The sequence below is a fragment of the Grammomys surdaster genome, unplaced genomic scaffold, assembly GCF_004785775.1.
Source record: "Grammomys surdaster isolate TR1022 unplaced genomic scaffold, NIH_TR_1.0 242, whole genome shotgun sequence".
Classification (NCBI taxonomy): Eukaryota; Metazoa; Chordata; class Mammalia; order Rodentia; family Muridae; genus Grammomys; species Grammomys surdaster.
In genome coordinates, this window is record NW_021604687.1 from 7,416,049 (window position 1) to 7,436,629 (window position 20,581).

At 39.5% G+C, this 20,581-nt stretch overlaps 1 pseudogene; it reads right to left on the bottom strand.

Annotated features, from left to right (window-relative positions):
• Positions 1-305: 305 nt before the first annotated feature.
• Positions 306-744, bottom strand: LOC114626992 (annotated as a pseudogene).
• Positions 745-20,581: the final 19,837 nt, after the last annotated feature.

A 20,581-nucleotide genomic window follows, 5' to 3' on the forward strand; every position in this document is an offset into this window, starting at 1 on the left:
GAACTTCAGATTCTCCCACCTCCACCTCCAGAGTGCTGGTATTGCAGATGTGCACCCCTCACTCAGCTATGCAATGCTGGAGATCAAACCAAGAGTTCCATGCATGTTGGCAAACACTGCCAATGTAGTTATATTGGTATATTCCCAGACCTTAAAAGTTCTTTTTTTTTCCTGTTGTAAAGTCTTTATTGTTATTGTTTAGAAAAGATGATCTATCCACTCAGTAGAATAAAGAGCTGTGTCCAGGTATCCATCAGTGATGTTGAAAAGGCCTCTGGTTTATCTACCTCTACTGATAAGGCTATTCATGGCCACAATAAATTGTAGTCAATCAGGTCTTCAGGCTTAAATCATAGACTGATCTCTTTCTCAGTACTTTGCAATGAATCACTGCTATAAGTGCTGTTCCTTCTTGAATGCAGAAATCTGCTTGAATTGTGCCTGGCTTAGAATTGGCTGGATTAGAATCTCCCAGTATCACTATCTGCCTTCATCACTTTGAGCTCCCCCCCCCACCATAGCCATCATGGGCCCTGAGTTCATGTACATCATCAGCCCTGGGAAGAAAGGACAGTCTTTCAGGTCAATGTAGTGCTGCTTCAGGTGTTTTTCAGAAGTCCCAAGGAGCTTCTTGGCTACCAGGCAGAACCCCTTCTGCTCCAAGTGCTTGATGATCATGCCCACCAGGTTGCGTTGCATGCTGTTTGGTTTGGTGCCAATAAAGGTGCACTTAGGGTTGACCATGGTCCATAAACTGTCATGTTGGCTCTGGTGGTGGGTTGGTGTTGTCACAGGAAGGAAGGGGCGCAGAGAGGTGACCTCACAAATTAGGTTTGTCTTTCTTTCTCTCTTTTAACCTTCCTTACTTCTTTCTTTCTTTTTTTATCTTTCCTTTTGGTGAGAAGGCTATAATAGTAGAGGACTCACCTGGGAGGACTAGGGAGTAAGAATAATCAGGGTGCATTATGTGAAATACCCAAATAATCAATACAAATATTATATTAAAAATCTGATAGTAAATTGGGCCATTGTAAAGCATCTGAAGTATCCACTTCAGGATTGTTACTGAAAGAGACTAAGAGCAAAGAAAATAGAAGACAATAGACAAGACTGAACTGTTTGTCACCTGTGGCATCTCAGGGTTCTTACTTCTGAGGGTGGAAGACATCCACCTAGACCTCAAGGCCCTATCAAGATTTAATGTTGTTAGAATTCCAGCCTGCAAAATGTCTAGGCACACTGATGGACATTAGCAATCAAGATCTAAGCATAGAGATCAAAGAAGATTCTATAGTGAAATATTCTCAGTAATCCGCTACCAATGGAGCTATATTCCCAGACCTTAAACCAGCACCAGTGGGTCCTTCAGCCTCTGGTGTTTACTAAGGGACAATATGACATGGTTTTGTATTTGAACCCTAGCATCACAGCATAAATCATTAGTTGCATAGTAATGTGGGACTGTGAATAGATACTATGATTTCTGTGTTTTCCTGCCATGACAGACGTCTGGAAGCTTCAGATTTGGGGATATTACCAACAAGATGTTATAAGCCTTTGCGCACAAGTCTTTTTGGAAGTAGCTGTCCTCTCATGTAGACAGGAATATCTGTACCATATGGTAAGTATGGGATATATGGCGTGTATGTGTGTGTGTGTGTGTGTGTGTGTGTGTGTGTGTGTGTACATACGGTGGCCAGAGGTCAAATCCTAAGTGTAATTTCTAAGGAGCCATGTACCTTGATTTTTGAGACAGAGTTTCTTACTAACATGGATCTTACCACATAGGCTAGGCTAGCTGTCTAGGAGTCACATATACCTGTTTATTTGGACCTCCCCAGTGCTGGGATTATAAGCACATTACAAAGTCCAGACTGTTTATGTGGCTTTGGAGCTTGAGTTAAGGTTCTCATTCTTGTTCAGTAGCTGCTTTGCCAACTGAACTATCCCTCCTGCTCCCTGCTTTCAGCAGTGGTTTTAGAATTTTACTTTCTATACATGTATAATAGGCTTTTAGTATCTCTATATCATTGCCAAGTCTCTAAATAATGTTTTTTTTTTCTGATAAGCATCTCAGCAAGTGTGTAACGTTGTCTTGGTATAGTTGAGAGAATTATTTTGCCAGTTACTAATTATGTTAAGCATTTTTGTGCTTGTTGTTTTTCCATACATCTTTGCTGAGGAATACATGGAAATCTCTGACATATCCCTGTAGTGGTAATTTTAGACTTTGGTTTCTTTTAAAAAAAAAACACAAAAATATTACAAGAATACATTTTTATCTCAAACCCAGGTCTGGGATATGGGGCTGCTTCAGATTGTCCACAGCAGCTGACTGTGATTTGCCTCATGTACTAGCAGGGATGTGATTTTGCCAGTGCCTGATCATTTCTGCTAAGGTGTTACATTTGATATTCCGGAGATTTTTCAGAGGGTATATAAATATTAGGGCCCCGAGAGTCGTGGTTGGCTGTTGGTTGTTGGTTGTTGGTTAAGTGGTCTGGCACAAAGAAGAAACAAGAAGAAATTAAATTTCCTGACAGCTGCTACTATTTCCCTATATCAAGGGCAAAGCTACTACCATAGAAAGAACAGGATGGTTTGGAAGTACGGGAGAAATGTGTGCTCTGGAAAATAGTTGTTAATAATCAGAGGCCAAAATTAAAATTCCAAGTAAATGAGATTGAAGTAGAAGGTTTGGCGGATACAGGAGCTGATATAACTATCATTTTACAAAAATCTTGGAACCCAGAATGGCCACTTTTAAAGGTTTATACCCAATCTCTAGTAATTGAAAAAAATCATCTCAGATAAAACAAAGTGTGTGATGAGTTAAATGTGTGGGACTAAAGTTCTGAACAGAAAAGTTAAGGCCTTATGTGGATGGCATACCCATAAATTTATGGAGAAGGGATCTTTTACAACAGTGGGGCACTCAGATTAATATTCCTGCAATCCCAGAGACGTCCCACAACAAAACAAGGAGTGAAATGGTAGGTGCTCTTGGGGGAGTGTTTGATATAGGTCATTAAAAACATGCGCAGGCTGTGCCAATTATCCAAACACAGGACATCATGGGGATTGAGTTTCTAAATTTGTAAAGGGAGCACTGCTGAAGTACCAATGGCCCTACCCTTAAAGTGGTTGACAGACAAGCCTGTGTAGGTAAAACAATGGCCCTTAAATAAGGCAAAATTACAGGCACTTGAACAGTTGGTACAGGAATAGCTGGGGGCTCAAAATATAGAAGAGTCTATCAGCCCATTGAATCCCTTGTATTTGTTATTTTTAAAAACGACAGAAACCAGGAAAATGGAGGATGTTAAGAGATTTAAGAGTGGTAAATAAAGTAATTAAACCAATGGGTCCCTTATAGCCTGGAATTCCTTTACTTTCATTATTACCTAAGGCTTATCCTATTTATAACAATGTTCAACCTATAAAATGATATCAATGGAAAATTCTTTTGCAAGGAATGTTAAATAGTCCAACTCTATGTCAATATTTTGTGCAACAACTACTAGAAATAATTTATAGACAATTTTCTCAATCCACTATTTATCATTACATGAATGATATATTGTTGGCTGATTCTGATGCAGATACTTTAGAGAAAATATTTAAGGAAACACAAAGAATTCTCCCATGCTGGGGGTAACATATTTGTCCTGAAAAACTACAGAGAGAAGATACTATTAACTGTTTGGCTTATAAATTAAGTCAACTAAAAACTCAACCACAAAAGGTACAGAACAGAAAGAGATCAGTTGCAAACTCTTAACGATTTTCAAATTAATAGGAGATATAATTTGGGAACAACCTACCACTGGATTAACTACTCAAGAGTTTAGTAATTTGTTTCAAATGTCACAAGGAGATTTAGAAATAAACAGTCTAAGATGGTTAATAGCTGAAGCAGAGAGAAAGAGAGAGAGAGAGAGAGAGAGAGAGAGAGAGAGAGAGAGAGAGAGAGAGGCAGAGACACTTAATTCTGGTAGAGTAGACTACAATACGCACAGACATATGGATCACATAGATATCAAACTTGATTGTATTTTGGTTACTTTACTTTTAATTCATTCTCTTACTGGGCTCATTATACAAAGGGAAAATAGTACTATGGAATATATTTTCTTAGCACACAAAGAAATTAAAGCCTTACAAAAAATCTGATTTAGCCATAAAAGGTAGAATAAGACTATATCAGTGGTTGGGAACAGGTCTGTCAGAAGTTGTAGTACCTTCTATTAAGGCTGAAATTATGTCATTCTAGGTAATCCATGGCCAAGAGCTTATAGCAACTATTTTGGAGAAATTGACAGCAAATATCCTAAAAGCAAAAATCTTCAGTTTATAAAACTAACTAATTATATTGTAAAACAAATACATGTTTTGTAAAAGGAATGCCGATTACTAAAGCACCTGCATTCTCTTCTGATGTAAATACGTTAGGGGCAGCAGGCCATAAGTAAGAGAAATAAAGCAAGCTAATTCAAAGCCCATATACTTAGGTTCAAAAATTATAACTGTATGCAATTCTTACGGTGTTATTAGATTTCCCTCAGTCTTTTAATAGAACTACAAACTTTCAATATGCAGAAGGAGTTGTTTTGCTGAAACTGCTGAATTTCTTCCTGATAATTCAGAATTAACCTTGTTATTTATATAACTGCAACGATTAATTGGAAATAGAAACTATGCATAACGTTATCCATATTCAGTCTCGTACAGGCCTGCCAGGTCCATTAGCACAAAGTAATGAAGAAATTGACCAATTGTTAATCAAATTTTCATGAAAAACACCATGTTAACAGTAAATGTTTAAAGAAGAAAATTCTATCACTTGGCAGCAAGCCAAAGAAACTATAAGAAAATGTCCTACGTGTTCTTTGGATAACCATACTGTATTACCCGCTGGAAGTAACTCTAGAGGTACCAAAAGAAATGAAACCTGGCAGATGAATGTGTTTCATTTTGCAGAATCTGGAAAACTAAGGTTTGCACAGAATACCATTGATACATACTCAGGGTTTCAATGGGTTAAATCTGATTTTGCAATTATACATTTACTGGCAACAATGGCTATTGTAGGGATACCTGTGTAAATTAAGATGGAAAATGCCCCTACCTATAGCTCTGTTAATATGAAGCATTCTTTGCATATTATAAAGCATATTATAGGCATACCACAATAACTTACAGGACAAGCAGTTACAGAAAGATCTGATCACACTTTAAAAGAAATGCTTATAAAACAGAAAGGAAGAATAAAGACCCCCAGGTACTGACTAAATAGTGCTCAGTTAATTTTAAATTTTCTGAATGCTAATGAGAAAGGAACAACAGCAGGTGAGAGTCACTGGGTTATAGGAAAAAAAACTGTGGAATTAAATCAGCCTATATACTATAAGAATGTGTTAATATCAGAATGGAAGCTCTCAAAAGGTTTATATTGTGCATATGGATGTATTTATGCTTCCATGTGAAGTGAAAAGTTATGGATACCATCAAAATTTATAAAGATTAGAATCGAGCAGGAGAAGGCTCCTGAAAACCTTGGCCACTGATCTTAAAAGTACTTATTTCACTGAAATTGTCTCTGTATATAATTTCTGGCTACATGCAGTACAACTAATGGCTTAAAACAGAAAGGGGAAATATGGTGACAATTTTGGAGTTTTGGTTTCTTTAAAACAATGCAGAAATACTATAAGAATATGTTTTCATTTTAATGCCAGGAGTGGAATATGGGGCTGCTTCAGATTGTCCACAGCAGCTGACTATTGTTTGCCTCATGCACTAACAACAACAACGTCAGCCCCCTCCCGCTATGCTTTTTCTCTATCTAGGGTTAGCGGATTGAAAGGATGGAAAAAAGAGTGGGAAAGTATGGAAGAAGGAAACCCCCACAAAGTAGCTAATGCTGGTTACACATTTCCAGTGGCCCACTTGCTTTCTGTTGAATTATCAAGTGCATGATTTGCTAAATGCCCCTCTTCTTCCATGGCAACTTTTGAAGAATACAAATGTACACTTTGGTTGTTTACATGCAGGAGGAAAAAAAATCAACTTAGACCCATACCCATCACTGTAAGGAAATACGTGCTCAAAATGGGTCATAAATACAGATATCAAACCTGAAAAGATCCAAAAAGGAAGTTTGAGATAGTGACCTTCTCAGAGAGCTAACTTGGGCCAGTTTTTACTGTCGTTTCTTTAAACCTATTTATTTTAAATAAAAGAACTTCCTGGGGTATCACCATCCCTGATTTCAAGTACTACAGAGCAACACTAATTAAAACAAAACAACCATGGTATTGGTATATAAACTGACAGGTTGATCAATGGAATTGAAGATCCTGAAATAAACCCACACATATCTATGGACACGTGGTTCTTGACAAAGAAGCCAAAACCATACAATAGAAAAAAAAAAAAAAAGAAAGAATCTTCAACAAACGGTGCTGGTCTAACTGGATGTCTTCATGTAGGAGAATGTAAGTAGATTCATATTTATCACCATGCACAAAGTTCAATTCCAAGTGGATCAAAGACCTTAACATAAAACCAGATACACTAAATCTATTAGAAGAGAAACTGTGGAATAGCCTTGGGTGCATTGGTACAGGAGACAATTTCCTGAACAGAACACCAATGGCTCAGGCTCTGAGATCAACAGTCGGTAAATGGAACCCCATGAAACCAAAAACCTTATGTAAGGCAAAAGACACAACCAATAGACCAACAAACCAAATAACCCAATTAAAAAATGGGATACTGTCTTAGTTAGGGTTTTATTGCTGTGAACAGACACCAGGACCAAGGCAATGTTTATAAAGACAACATTTAATTGGGACTGGCTTATAGGTTCAAAGGTTCAGTCCATTATCATCAAGGTGGGAGCATGGCAGCACTCAGGCAGGCATGGTGCAGGAGGAGCTGAGGCTTCTACATCTTGTTCTGAAGACAAACAGAAGACTGACTTCCAGGAAGTTAGAAGGAAGGTCTCAAAGCACACTCCTACAGTGAGACAATTCCTCCAACAAGGCCACACCTATTCTAACAAGGTCATACCTCCTAATAGTGCCACTCCCTGTGCCAAGCATAGTCAAACAACCATAAATACAGAGCTAAAGAGAATTCTCAAGAGAGAAATCTCAAATGACGGAGGAGCACTTAAAGAAATATTCAAAGTCCTTAGTCATCAAGGAAATGCAAATCAAAATGACTCTGAGATTCTATCTTCTAGCACCCATCAGAATGGGTAAGATCAAGAAGGAAGCTGAGGCAGCAGCACATGCTGGTGGAGCAAGAAGAACACTCCTTTATTGGTGGTAGGAGTGCAAACTTGTGTAACCTCTCTGGAAATCAATCTGGTGGTTTCGTAGAAAATTAGAAATAGTTCTACCTGAAGACCCAGTTGTACCACTCCTGGGCATATACCCAAAAAATGCTCCACTATACCACAAGGACACACGCTCCAGTATGTTCATAGCAGCTTGAACAATAATTTCCAGTTCATCCATTTTCCTGAAAATGTCATGATCATATTTTTCTTTGTACTTGAATAATATTCCATCATTTAAATGTATTACATTCTATTCGTCAATTGGTGGGCATCTATATTGATTCCATTTCCTGGCTGTTGCGGCAGCAATGGGCACGGATGTACAAGTGTTTCTCTAGTAAGATATAGAGCCAGATTTTGTGCTTGGGATGGGAGTAGCGGGGTTATATGGTAGTTCTATTTCTAGATTTTTGAGAAAAGTACATACTGACTTCCAAAGTGACTGCACCCCCACAAACAGTGGATAAAGTTCCACGTTTTCATTAACATCTGTAATCATTTATATTTCTTATTTTGGCCATTCTGAGGTGGTTAAGATGAAATTTTATACACATTTTTTTCATGGTGGCTAAAGATACTGAACAATTTTTAAAGAGTTAATAAATGCTAGCCATTTATATTTCTCCTTTTAAAACAAGAACTTTTCATTCAGTTCCATAACCTATAAGTTTTAGTTTGTTTGTTCTCTTGATTTTTGTTTTGTTTTGTTTGTTTTGTGCTGTCTAGACACTACTTTTCCATTGCATGTGTAAATACCAAATACTTTCTCTAATTCTGAGGGTTTCTCTTTAATGGAGTATGTTTTCTTTGTTGCATACAAGCTATTTAGTTTCACAAGATGCCTGTCAACTGTCTTTCCTGCACTACCATAGTCCCACTTGAAGAGTCCTTACCCTCATCTGTAAATTGATACATTCTCTATTCCTTGAGACGCTTCAGGGTATTAGGGTTTTTAGACTTCTGTGAGATCCGTTACAGAGTTGAGTTTTGTTTGTAGTGAGAGGCACGGAACTAATTGTTCCAAGCATTGTCAGGTTATTTTTTGGGGTTCTGATGTTTCATACATTACCTTAAACCGCCCTCTTAAGACCACCTTCATTTGTGCACCATGGGTTATGTTTTCATTTTTATTCAATTCTAGGATAGTTTCTACTACCTTCTTGATTTCTTCAGTGAAACATTTGTTATCTAGCAGTATACTGTTTAATGTCCACAGATTGTATTATTTCTTGTCATTTCTGTTGGTATTGTTATTTATCTTTGTTCTATTGTGGTCAGATAGCATTCGAGATATTATTCCAGTTTTTCTGTATTTGTTGAGGTTTGCTTTGTGTCCTAACATGTGATTAAATTTTCACCTTTCTGAACATTGAAATCCAGCTTTTTTTCCAGCACCATTTATTAGAGATACCTTTTTCCCCTAGTGTATATTTGTGACATCTTTGTCAAAAATCAGATGGGTGTAGTTGTGTGTATTTATGACTGGTCCGTGTCTGTTTCTATGCCAGTAGCATGCTGGTTTTATCCTTATGGCTCTAGAGTATAATTTGAAGTCAGGTGTTTTGGTATGTATTCATTATAGTATTCATTGGGTTTTGGATTACTCTGACTAGCCACAAATAATTCCAGAGAAAGTTCCATGGGGTGCTGAGAAGAATGTGTATTCTTTATTGTTTGAATGATACGTCCTCTGCTTATCCTTTTTGAACAGAAATAAAAACCTCTGTGAAAATACCTTTAAATATTTTGATGTGGTCTTCTCTATATTAGAAATCATAATATCAAATAGCATTAAAGACGTGTAAAAAATTATGCTTGCAAGAAGTGTGCTGTACTACACCTATTTCATTCTTATTGCATCTTTTGATATAAACCTTGTCTCTCTATGTTAGGTTTGTTATATCTTCTTGACAGATTGAGGCATTTATTACTGCACCATGCCTGTCTTTGTCTCCCTGATGTTTGATTTAAAGGCTACTCTGCCTCGTGTGGGCATTGCTCTCCTCTGCTGTCCTTCGTTCCCATCTGCATGGACTGTATTTCTCATCCCTTCGTGTTCAGTACACGCTCATTCTTAAATGTGAAGCCAGTCCACTGTAGGCAGCATGCCGACAAATCTTTTCGTTTGAAAAAAAATGTATTTTTCAATAATTAAATTTGTTTACGTTCAGGCTAACTTTGGGTGATAAAAACTACTTCCTCTTTTTCGTTGTTTTCTTGGTTTTAGTAGATAGGCTATGTTTTCCTCCATGCTGTCTTCCTTTATGATTGATGTTTCTGGTAGTATATTAAAAATGATTTTGTGCCGGGTAGTGGTCGTGCACGCCTTTAATCCCAGCACTTGGGAGGCAGAGGCAGGCGGATTTCTGAGTTCGAGGCCAGCCTGGTCTAGAGAGTGAGTTCCAGGACAGCCAGGGCTACACAGAAAAACCCTGTCTCGAAAAAAAAAAAAAGATTTTGTTGTTATATCTCTCCTGCAGGTTTTTGGGTTTTTTTTTTTTTTGATTACCATGTTAAAACATATTACATCTTGAATTTTTATCAAGCTGGTAATGAGTAAAGTTTTATTGCATACAGCTATCAGATTATGCTCTCCATATTTTAAATATTTAGTTTCTGAATTGCATCATGTATATTATATAACTGTTCATGATTTATTTTAGCTATAGTTATTTCTAGTTATCTTGGCCTTTGAACTTCAAACCAGTAATGAATTGCACACCATCACTAGAGATTTAGATGTTCTGAATCTAGATGATTCTGAGAACCAATGAGTTCTCAGTTGCCACCGAGTCTCCTGACTTCTGTGTTTGATATCACAGGCCAGAAGCCGTTCTTTCAGGTTGAAGTTGCTGCAAAGCAGGTCCAGTGGTGATGGGCTGAAGGTGCTTTTGCTTATCCCCACTGTGTCTGAAACACAGCTCTACTGGGTAAAATCTTGGTTGACACATTTTCCTCTTCAGCAATTGAACATGGTCTCTTTCTCTCTCTTGTCCTGCAGAGTGCATTCCATGAAGTCCACTGTCAGCCATATCCTGCTTGTGTCAGGATGCTCTCGTGATAGCCCTTTCCTACTGATGTCTAACAGACTGTTCTGTGTCTTGGTAACTCCTTTTAAGGATGAATTTGATGAAGCTTTTATGTATGGGGTGATCTTTTCTACAGACCAAGAAAGTTTTCATCTATTCTGTCTTTAGATGTGGTTTCTCTCTGGCCTTTTCTCATCTTCCAGAAAATCATATTATGTGTCTAATAAACCTTGATGATGCAATCCAATTATATTACCTATGATATCACTTAATAATTATTTTCTTTTAGGGTTTATATTTGTTGCGTTATTTGCTTTCTTGTTTTTCCATTGTTTTATAAAGTTTGAAACCATATATTCTTCAAGGTTGATAAACATCTTAAATATTTTTATTACTTTAAAATATTTATGTGTCTATGTTTATGTGTGTCAGTATGTGTATGCGTGTGTGTCTATCATGTGTTCATGGTTGTATGTAAGAGAGTCTCAGTGAATCTCTGTGTGAAAGAGATAGAGATAGAGATAAGAGAGAGAGAGAGAGAGAGAGAGAGAGAGAGAGAGAGTGAGTGAGTTAGTTTTAGTTTAGACACACATGAACATAGAGTGTTTAGAGATCAGAAGACATTGTACAAGACTTAGTTTTTCTCCTTGTACCCAGTGAGTTCTAGTTGATATGAAGGTCATTAAACCTGGAAGCAAACACCCTTACATACTGAGCTAGCTTGCTAGAACTCTATTAACATTTCAGGAGGGCCATTCTCTGAAGTACTTTGCTGCCTGTCATTTTATGGAGGCTACATTCTTTGGATGAGTTGTGACCTCTCAAGTCCCTGTGTCTTAGTGCTGTGTTTTTACACATTTAGAAGCAGCCACAGTTTTGGATTTTACAAGAAGGATGGGTTTTTATTCTTTATTCTACTTGATGGCTTATATGGATCCCCTAGCGATAACCTTGGGCAAGCAGAGCTTGCTTTCAGATTCTGTGTGTGCCTGGGCAGCTGACTTCACTCTGAATTCAGGTGGGGGATCTGTCTTGGCCCAGGTCTTCAGCAACTGTATTATGTAGCCAGAGTGCCCTGCTAGAAGGGCACAGAAACTGTTCCAACTCACTTGGGCCCCCCGGGGTGGGCTCCCTGGTTAGAAGGCACCACTCTGGGTTCAGCACTTGGACAGAGTTTCCAGCATTGCCTCAGGGTTGGTGGGACCAATAGCCTGATGGACCAATTATTAGAAATACACACTTGTGATTCCTCCTTCTGTGTGAGCCTGGTGTGGGTGGTTTCTAAGGTCCCAGGACACACTAAGTTCCCCTTTGTGGCAGAACCATCTCTCTTCCTGGACTCTCAATCACTTTTGAAGCTGAACTGGAAAGAGGGCAACTTCTCAGGTTATTATTGGATGGAGCTTGCCAGAGCTGAATTTATCAGACAAATACAAGGATGTATGTAAGTCTTTGTGACAAGAGATAAAAAGGAACAAGAGGAAATCAAACTTACTGGCATTAGGAGATACACGGGGGAGAGGGATGGAAGTCCTGCTTACTGTTTGCTTTTTCAGAGAAGTGTCAATAAGACTTCTCTGTGGTCACTAATAATGTTTTACTGCCTGGACCTGAGGCCTTGTGACAATCAGGTGGACAGTTTACTGTAGCATTAAGTAGAAGTTCAAAGCAGAGGGAGGACAAGGGCCTGGACTTCCCGGGGGAGGCAGGAAATCTAGGTTATATCCATAATGTGTCTGGCATTTTTTTTCTTTTAAGTACTTTGTATGGGTATTGATTTTTTTTCTCTTTCAATCAAATGAACTCTATCAAAAATGCTGCATAATTTACAAAGCTCCTTGCAGGGTTCTGGAAGCACCAACCTGACCTCTAGCCTGAATGCGTTCTCCAGTGTTACACCAAATAGCTTACACTGAATACTCAGGAGGCAATCAGCAAACATTTAACTAGCTCTAAGCAGAAATACAGGAGTTTTCAAGGTAGCACACCCCTTTCTAGTCTGTTTGAATTGTTAATGGTAGAGTTGACTAAATTAAAATGTCCTGTCCAGGCTATGGTGCTTTGTCAAGCCCCAGCTTTTACTCAAAGCTAGGCTCTTTTTCTTCCCAGTGTGGCTTGCTGTAAGTGTAGTTGTATGAGCTGGAAGTGGGTGGGTCTCTCTCTAGAAGTTGTTAGCTCTCTCTCTGGAAGTGAGTGGGTCTCTCTGAAGGTAAGTAGGTCTCCTTTTGGAGGTGGGTGGGGCTCTCCCTGGAGGTGGGTGGAGCTCTCTCTGGAGGTAGCAGGAATCTCCCTGGAGAGGTGGGGTATCTCTTTCTCTTTGCTCTAGCATATTCATTCTTCATCTTGAATTGACTTGTCTTAGTTTCTCACTTCTCCAAATTTTGGATCAGGTGAGTTATAGATACAGTGCTACATGGTGGTGGGTCTCAATGGGTTTGATATATGCATATAGATGACCATATTGTCTGGAAAGCTTCTGGGATGATTTCCCTTAGAATCACAAAGGGTAGTGAAAGATGGCTGTTGCCTTCTTTCCAGACGTGGCTCTATCACTAGTGATCTTGTCTTCTGCAGTCCCCATGCTAGTCACTCTGCCTTGTCAGCGTGGTCCTTCCACAGTGATTGTTGATTTCCTTACCCTGTATGTTCCATTTGTAATTCACAAGAAACATCCTCACTCCTCCACTACCCCTGGACCAGAGACTTAACCTAATATGAGTAGGGTGTTTTTGAGAGCTGGATGGGGTAGGACACAGGACTGTGCTCAAAACCATGCTTGGTCAAGAAAATGTATGCGACTACAGAGAGGGAAAACCCCTGTTTATTTATGTTCTGAGAGCACCAATGTACCCTGAGCTGAGGTTTTACATGTTGGCTTCATTTCTCACAGTCAAACATCATATAAAAATATCACATGGTGAATTCTAGAGATAAATAATGTTTAAATGTCTAGTTTTATGCTCCTCTGAGTAAGGTGTTACCGCTCCTGCTGCCTAGCTTCGTAAGTGGGTGGTTAGAGCCACTGCCTCCTGTGCACTGCACCCCATCCTCTCTTGTCAGTCACTCCCTTTTAGTGATCCAGTACACAGTGTGGCAGCGCTTGTCTCTCCTGATGTACTTAATAATGGCTCTGAGTGCAAGGGGAGAGATGTTGGCAGCACAGGAACACTGAAGGGCAATCAGAGCATGTTCCCTAATATATATTAGATTTATTTAGTTTATGTATATGAGTATTTTCCCTGAATGTATGTATGTGCCCCTTTTGTGATCCTGGTGCCCATGGAGGCCAGAGAAAGGCTGTCAGATCCCCCTAGAACTGGAGTTACAGTAGGCAGTATGAGCTGCATACAGATAAAAATATCTCGGTTTGGCAAATGCTTCCATTATACATCACAGTTCCTATCTGAAACTATAGAGGCAGGACTAAGGCTAGAAAACTATCCACTAAACTCCCATCCTGACCGGGTCTTCCATCCCTCCAAGCTCCACAAAACCACCATCCCCAGACGTCATAGTATAGTCTTCACTTTCTCAAAGAGACTATGGTCCTTCCGTTGTTCTGATTAAAAGAGCAAGTCCGCTTCTGGAGGTGACTGCCTCTGTTTTCCATTTCCATGTTGCCGCCATCAATTTCTATCTGGTAACATGGGTCCTGACAACTAAGCCCTGGTCCCCTGGAAGAGCAGCAAGTGCTCTTCACCACTGAGCCACCTCAAGCTCAGAAGAGGTTTTAAGAGAAAGGCTACAATTAACTGCACATTTCCTATTTGCAGTAAATTGCTTTGTTTTATTATTTTACCATATCTAATTCACAAATTATACCTTACAAGGAATAAAAGAGAACCATAGTGCATGAAGACCTCTCATTCTAGTCATGATTTCAAGCATCCACTGAGGGTTTATACTGTGTTCACATTGAATATTAAAGTTAATATTTAATAAATGGGGCTGCACGGGCCGACCATCTAAGCAGTGGCAGCTTTGCCTAGCTCAGGTCACCATGCTCCATGGCCTGAAGCCAAGTGTTCCACAGTTGGAAGTGGCCAGAGGCCATGGGTGCACCACAGCTAGAAACAGCCAGTCAGAAACACCGACCCTGGCCCCCACGAGATGCCAGCGTGGGAGATGTCTCTGCAAATCTTCCATGCTGTCTCTACAAGGTTGGGGTGAGCCCGTACCATCCCGCCATCTATGCAGTACCCAGTAGAAATGAGACTCTAATGTTTAAAGATTATCCAATAGCTTTATATATTTGGTAATGCTCAAATAACAAGATGCCCACACAATCAGAGGTGTTACCCAATACCTAACCTAGCTATTACAACTACCTTAGACTGCTGGAGACATGCTTACATCTGGCTGCCATTTTCCTCTCTCTCTCCCTCCCCTTCCTCCTAGTTCCTCCTCTTCCTCCTCCTTATTCCTCCCACATTAGCTCCTCCCAAAATACCGAGTTTAATACTGTGGGAAATATACCGCTACACACTGAAGAAATGTGGGGAGTTTGGGAGGAGTCATTTGCCTTCTCTAGTAACTCCCTGCTTGTACTTCTTTAAAAACACTTGTGTATCTGAGTCATCTCAGATACTGGGAGTTTCTCTCCTTACAATGCAGATAAGTGGTCTGAGCAGAATATGGGATTCCACTTAAAAAACAAACCCCCATAAGGATGCCTGTGATCTGTAATTCTCTGGCCACACTGTGGGTGACAGGAAACTTTTGTTTTGACAGAGTAATCCCTGTACCTTGCACTGTCTATGAGTGCCAAGAGTCTGTGGACATTCTGATGTTGTGAAGATAGTCTTAATGGTTATCTGACCACGATAGTCTATTAATTTAAACTGTGGTTTGAAGTGTTGGTGTCATTTATGTAGTGTTGGAATGGAAACAAGAGCTAGAGTTTCCAGGCTCAGTTTGCTACCAGCTGCCTCTGGGATATAAGCAGTCATCCCTGAGTCTATCCTCTGCCTACTTCCATTAAAGGAGTATTGTCCTATCTGTTCTCCAGAAGTCTAGCCTATGCTAACTTTTCACTTTCAAATAAATATGTAGACACATATTCTGTATTTATATGTATTTTCCTTTCATAACAAAAAGTAGACCCTTTCTCTTAGTGGATGCTTGGTAAATATTCACTAGGGATGGTGACACATATTAACTGTGGAGATGCCAGCTAGCCACTGAATAGAGATGAAATTGGGGGGTTTAAATTTCTCCAGGAAATCTTTTTTGCTTAATGATGTTAACTTATTAGCATGAAAATAATATCTATGCATAAGGCATTTCTCATTTCTAATATTTGCAACATCTAGAAGTAACAGTTGAGGGAAAATTGTAAACCTTACTATTTTAAAAACAATTGTCTAAAGAAGAGGCAAAGTAGACCTCTGTCTTCTTATTGACATATCCCAGAGGCAGCACACTGGGAATTTTTCTTCTTTAAGATGGGGTTCAACTAAGATATTAACCAAATCCACTTAATCTTCCAGACAGTTTCTACTGTCCAACTTTTTAATGCACCTATTTTGATTCTGTCTATATCAGAGTCTAAGTGATGATTTGAAAGGTCAGCAACTGGACCATGAGCTGTCTCCTGGGATAAGGTGTAATATGTTGAAAAGAGTCAGGACACAGATGATTGAGAAAGACAAATCCCCACTATGATTTGTGTCTGTTGTGTGTCATTATACACAGGAATCTCTTTCTGCCATTTTCTAGGTAGAAGAGGAGAAGGTAGGAGTAGAGAGGAGGAGGAGAAAGGGATTTTATGTGGAAAAACAAACAAACAAAAACTATTGGTTGTTTTCAAAGATGCCATGAGGGAAATTATGTTGTTTTTAAGCAGTGAAGTAAAGGCCTATTAATTACAGTTCTTATTTTAACTCATAAATCTTCCAAATTTCCACATCTAATACGTCTCAGGAAAACAATGGAACATTCGAATTAATATGTAGGTACTAGACAACCTCAAAGAAAAGTTAGATAACACATGTTCCAGAGAGTAATCTCCATGTTGCACAAATTAATATAAAAACAAAGGGAATGTAACAAGACAAGAAGACTCTTGTAAGAAGGGTGCACCAACCCAGACTGAACTGGCAAGCGTGCTGGAACAGGAAGTTCACCTGTTTAACGCAGATGTTGACCGTGTCCTTTCCCCATTGCTCCAGCATCACATTCAATGACTGCTTTTAAAAGAATAGGAAATAAAGGAACTGAAGAGGCAGGGGAAGTGAGGTGAGTGGTAATTGAGGGATCAATAGCGTCAGATCATCAGATTTCAGGATTCAGAAGGTATGTGAATAAACAAGGGTTTTAAAAGGTTGTAGAGATTAAAATAGTTGCAAAAGATTTTATAAAATAGGGAAGATTTATAGAATGTTTATCATTGGTGGGAAAATTACTCTTGGTAGAATTTTTTTTTTCAAATGCGTAATTGTATGTTTGCTATTATTGGAAACTTGAATGCTTATTCTGAAAAAAATATAGCAATGCCACAGAATTTTTAAGTCTAGATCACTCTGAATCTAAGTTTCCTTGATAGGGTTGTTGCTTTAAAGGAGACAACTGCTGTTGTATCTCCTGTGTATGTTTATGAACTGGATACTCTCAGGACAGCATCACTGGTACCTGTGAAGGTGGCTTCATAAAATGTGGGCCTGAGTAAACATTGGGATCAAACTGAAACCAAACTTAGCTCCTTTAAAATCTGTAAGATCTTCAATATCTAAAGTAGATGTCCCAGTGTTGGAAACTTTTGCTGATCAAATTGATGCTAAAGAAGAAAATAAACTGGTTCTGTGTCCAATATTGGAGGTAATTAACCAAAAGTGAACCTGTGATCAATTCAATAGTTGTCACACAATTAGAAGTACAGCAGCACAGCCTAGTTTATGTCAACCTGAACAAAGCTAGAGACCTCTGAAAGGAAAGAACCTCAACTAAGAACATGCCTCCCTATGATCCATTTTCTTAATTAACTAGTGGGCAAAGGGCCAAGCCTATGGTGGGTGGTGCTCTCCCTGGGATGATAGTCCTGGGTTCTATAATAATGCAGGCTGAGAATGCCACCATGAGGAACCCAGGAGCATCAGCACTCCCTGTATAGCCTCTGCATCAGTTCCTGCCTCTGGGTTCCTGCCCTGACTTCCCACAGTGTTGGACTGTCACCTGGAAGTATAAGCTGAAATAAACCCTTTCCTCCCCAAGCTGCCTTGGTCATGATGTTTCATCACAGCAATAGTGACCCAAGACATCAGCATAACACAAATACTATCATTTATTGGGAAAGGAATCTTTAACTCTCTTTGGGTAATTGTGGTAATACATGGGACTGTAAAAGACATCTTCAATAGGAATTAGGGAAGAAAATTTACTCAGGTATGAAAGAGCTGGGTCCTATGGGCCAGAAGCATGTGGCTGCTTTTTTGGGTGTTTTGTTTTGTTTTGTTTTGTTTTGCTTTGCTTTGCTTTGCTTTGCTTTGCTTTGCTTTGCTTTGCTTTGCTTTGCTTTGCTTTGCTTTGCTTTGCTTTGCTTTGCTTTGTTTTAACTCTAGGATAGACCTGGGAGATACTTCTGTAGAAAGAACTCAGAGACAGAAGGCAGCAAGGTTAAAGGACATTTGAGATGACAATCTAAGTGTCTTTCCTAAAGGTTTGATCATCTGATTCAATGTCAAATGCTAAATGGTCAAAAATTAGCAAGTTCACCAAAATTCCCACATTTGGTCTTTCGTTACATGGATCCTATAGTTTCCTTCTCTGTACTGCAGGGGGCAGCACTGAGCAGTGGGGCCTCCATGCTACAAATGCTGGGTCTGATTTACTAGTCAAGTCACTTGTTTTTTGTTTTTTTGTTTTTTTTTTTATTGGATGATTTATTTACATTTCCTATGTTGTCCCCTTACCCCATCCCCCACCACCCCCTCGGAACCCCCAATCCCCTCGCCCCTCCTCCTTCTTCTCTGTGGATGTAACCTCTATCTACCCCCCCCACTCCCACCTCCCCACCCTCAAAATTCCCACCCCCTGGGGCATCCAGCCTTCATGAGGTCAAGGTTCTCTTCTTCCACCTATGCCCAGCAGGGCCCTCCACTTTTACATATTCAGCTGAAGCCCTGGATCCCCCCCCTAAGTCCTCCCAGGCTGGTGGTTTAGACCCTGGGAGCTGTGGTTGGTTGGTATTGTTGCTCTCCTCATGGTGCCACAAACCCTTTCAGCTCCTTCAGTCTTCACTCTAACTCCTCTATTGAGAACCCCATGATCAGTTCAATGGCTAGTTGTGAGCATCTGCCTCTGAATATGTCTGACTCTTGAAGGCCTCTGAGGAGATATCCATATCAGGCTCTTATCAGCATGCACTTCCTGTCTTCCACATCAGCATCTGGCTAATAGCCAATATATACAAAGAACTCAAGAAATTAGACTCCAGACAACCAAATTACCCTATTAAAAAATGGGGTATAGAGCTTAACAAAGAATTTTCAACGGAAGAAACTCGAATGGCCAAGAAGCATCTAAAGAAATGTTCAGCATCCTTAGTCGTCAGGGAAATGCAAATCAAAACAACCCTGAGATTCCATCTCACACCAGTCAGAATGGCTAAGATTAAAAACTCAGGTGATAGTAGATGCTGGCGAGGGTGTGGAGAAAGAGGAACACTCCTCCATTGTTGGTGGGACTGCAAGATGGTGCAACCACTTTGGAAATCAGTCTGGCGGTTCCTCAGAAAATTGGACATAGCATTACCTGAGGATCCAGCTATACCACTCCTAGGCATATACCCAGAAGATGCTCGAACATATAATAAGGACATATGCTCAACTATGTTCATAGCAGCCTTATTTATAATAGCCAGGAGCTGGAAAGAACCCAGATGTCCTTCAACTTGAGGAATGGATTCAAAAAATGTGGTATATTTACACAATGGAGTATTACTCAGCTATTAAAAACAATGAATTCGAGAGGTTCCTAGGTAAATGGATGGAACTAGAAATTATCATCCTGAGTGAGGTAAGCCAATCACAAAAGAAGACACATGGTATTCACTCACTGATTATTGGATATTAGCCTAGAACCTTGAAATGCCCAAGATGCAACTCACAGGCCACATGAAGCCCATAAAGAAGGAAGACCAAGTGAGGGTGATTCGGTCCTTCTTAGAAGGAGCAACAAAATACTCAAGGGAGCAAATATGGAGACAAAGTGAGGGACAGAAACTGAAGGAGGGGCCGTCTCAAGACCACTCCACCTGAGTATCTATCCCATGTGTAATCACCAAAGTCACTTGTTTTTAATTACTTATGCTCTGTGGTACAGCTTGAGGTCAGGGATGGTGATTCCCCCAGAAGTTCTTTTATTGCTTAGAATAGTTCTCCCTATTCTGGGTTTTTTGTTATTCCAAATGAACTTGCAAATTGCTCTTTCTATCTCTATGAAGAATTGAGTTGGAATTTAATGGGAATTGCATTGAATCTGTAGATTGCTTTTGGCAAGATGGCCATTTTTACTATATTAATCCTACTAATCCATGAGCATGGGAGATCTTTCCGTCTTCTGAGATCTTCTTTGATTTCTTTCTTCAGAAACTTGAAGATCTTGTCATACAGATCTTTCAGTGCTTGGTTAGATTCACACCAAGGAATTTTATATTATTTGTGACTATTGTGAAGGGTGTTGTTTCCCTAATTTCTTTTTCAGTCTGTTTATCCTTCAAGTAGAAGAAGGCTACTGACTTGTTTGAGTTGATTTTATAACTAGCCACTTTGCTGAAGTTGTTTACCAGGTTTAGGAGTTCTCTGGTGGAAGTTTTGGGGTCACTTAAGTATACTATCATATCATCTGCAAATAGTGAAATTTTGACTTATTCATTTCCTATTTGCATCTCTTTGACTTCCTTTTGTTGTCTAATTGCTCTGGCTAGGACTTCCAGTACTATATTGAGTAGGTAGGGAGAGAGTGGGCAGCCTGCAAGATCAATGGAATAGAATTGAAGACCCAGAAATGAATCCATACACCTATGGTCACTTGATCTTTAACAAAGGAGCTAAAACTGTCCAATGGAAAAAGGACAGCATTTTCAACAAACAGTGCTGGTTCAACTAGAGGTCAGCGTGTAGAAGAATGCAAATCGATTCATTCTTATCTCCTTGTACAAAGCTCAAGGTCAAGTGGATCAAGGACCTTTATATAAAACCAGATACAC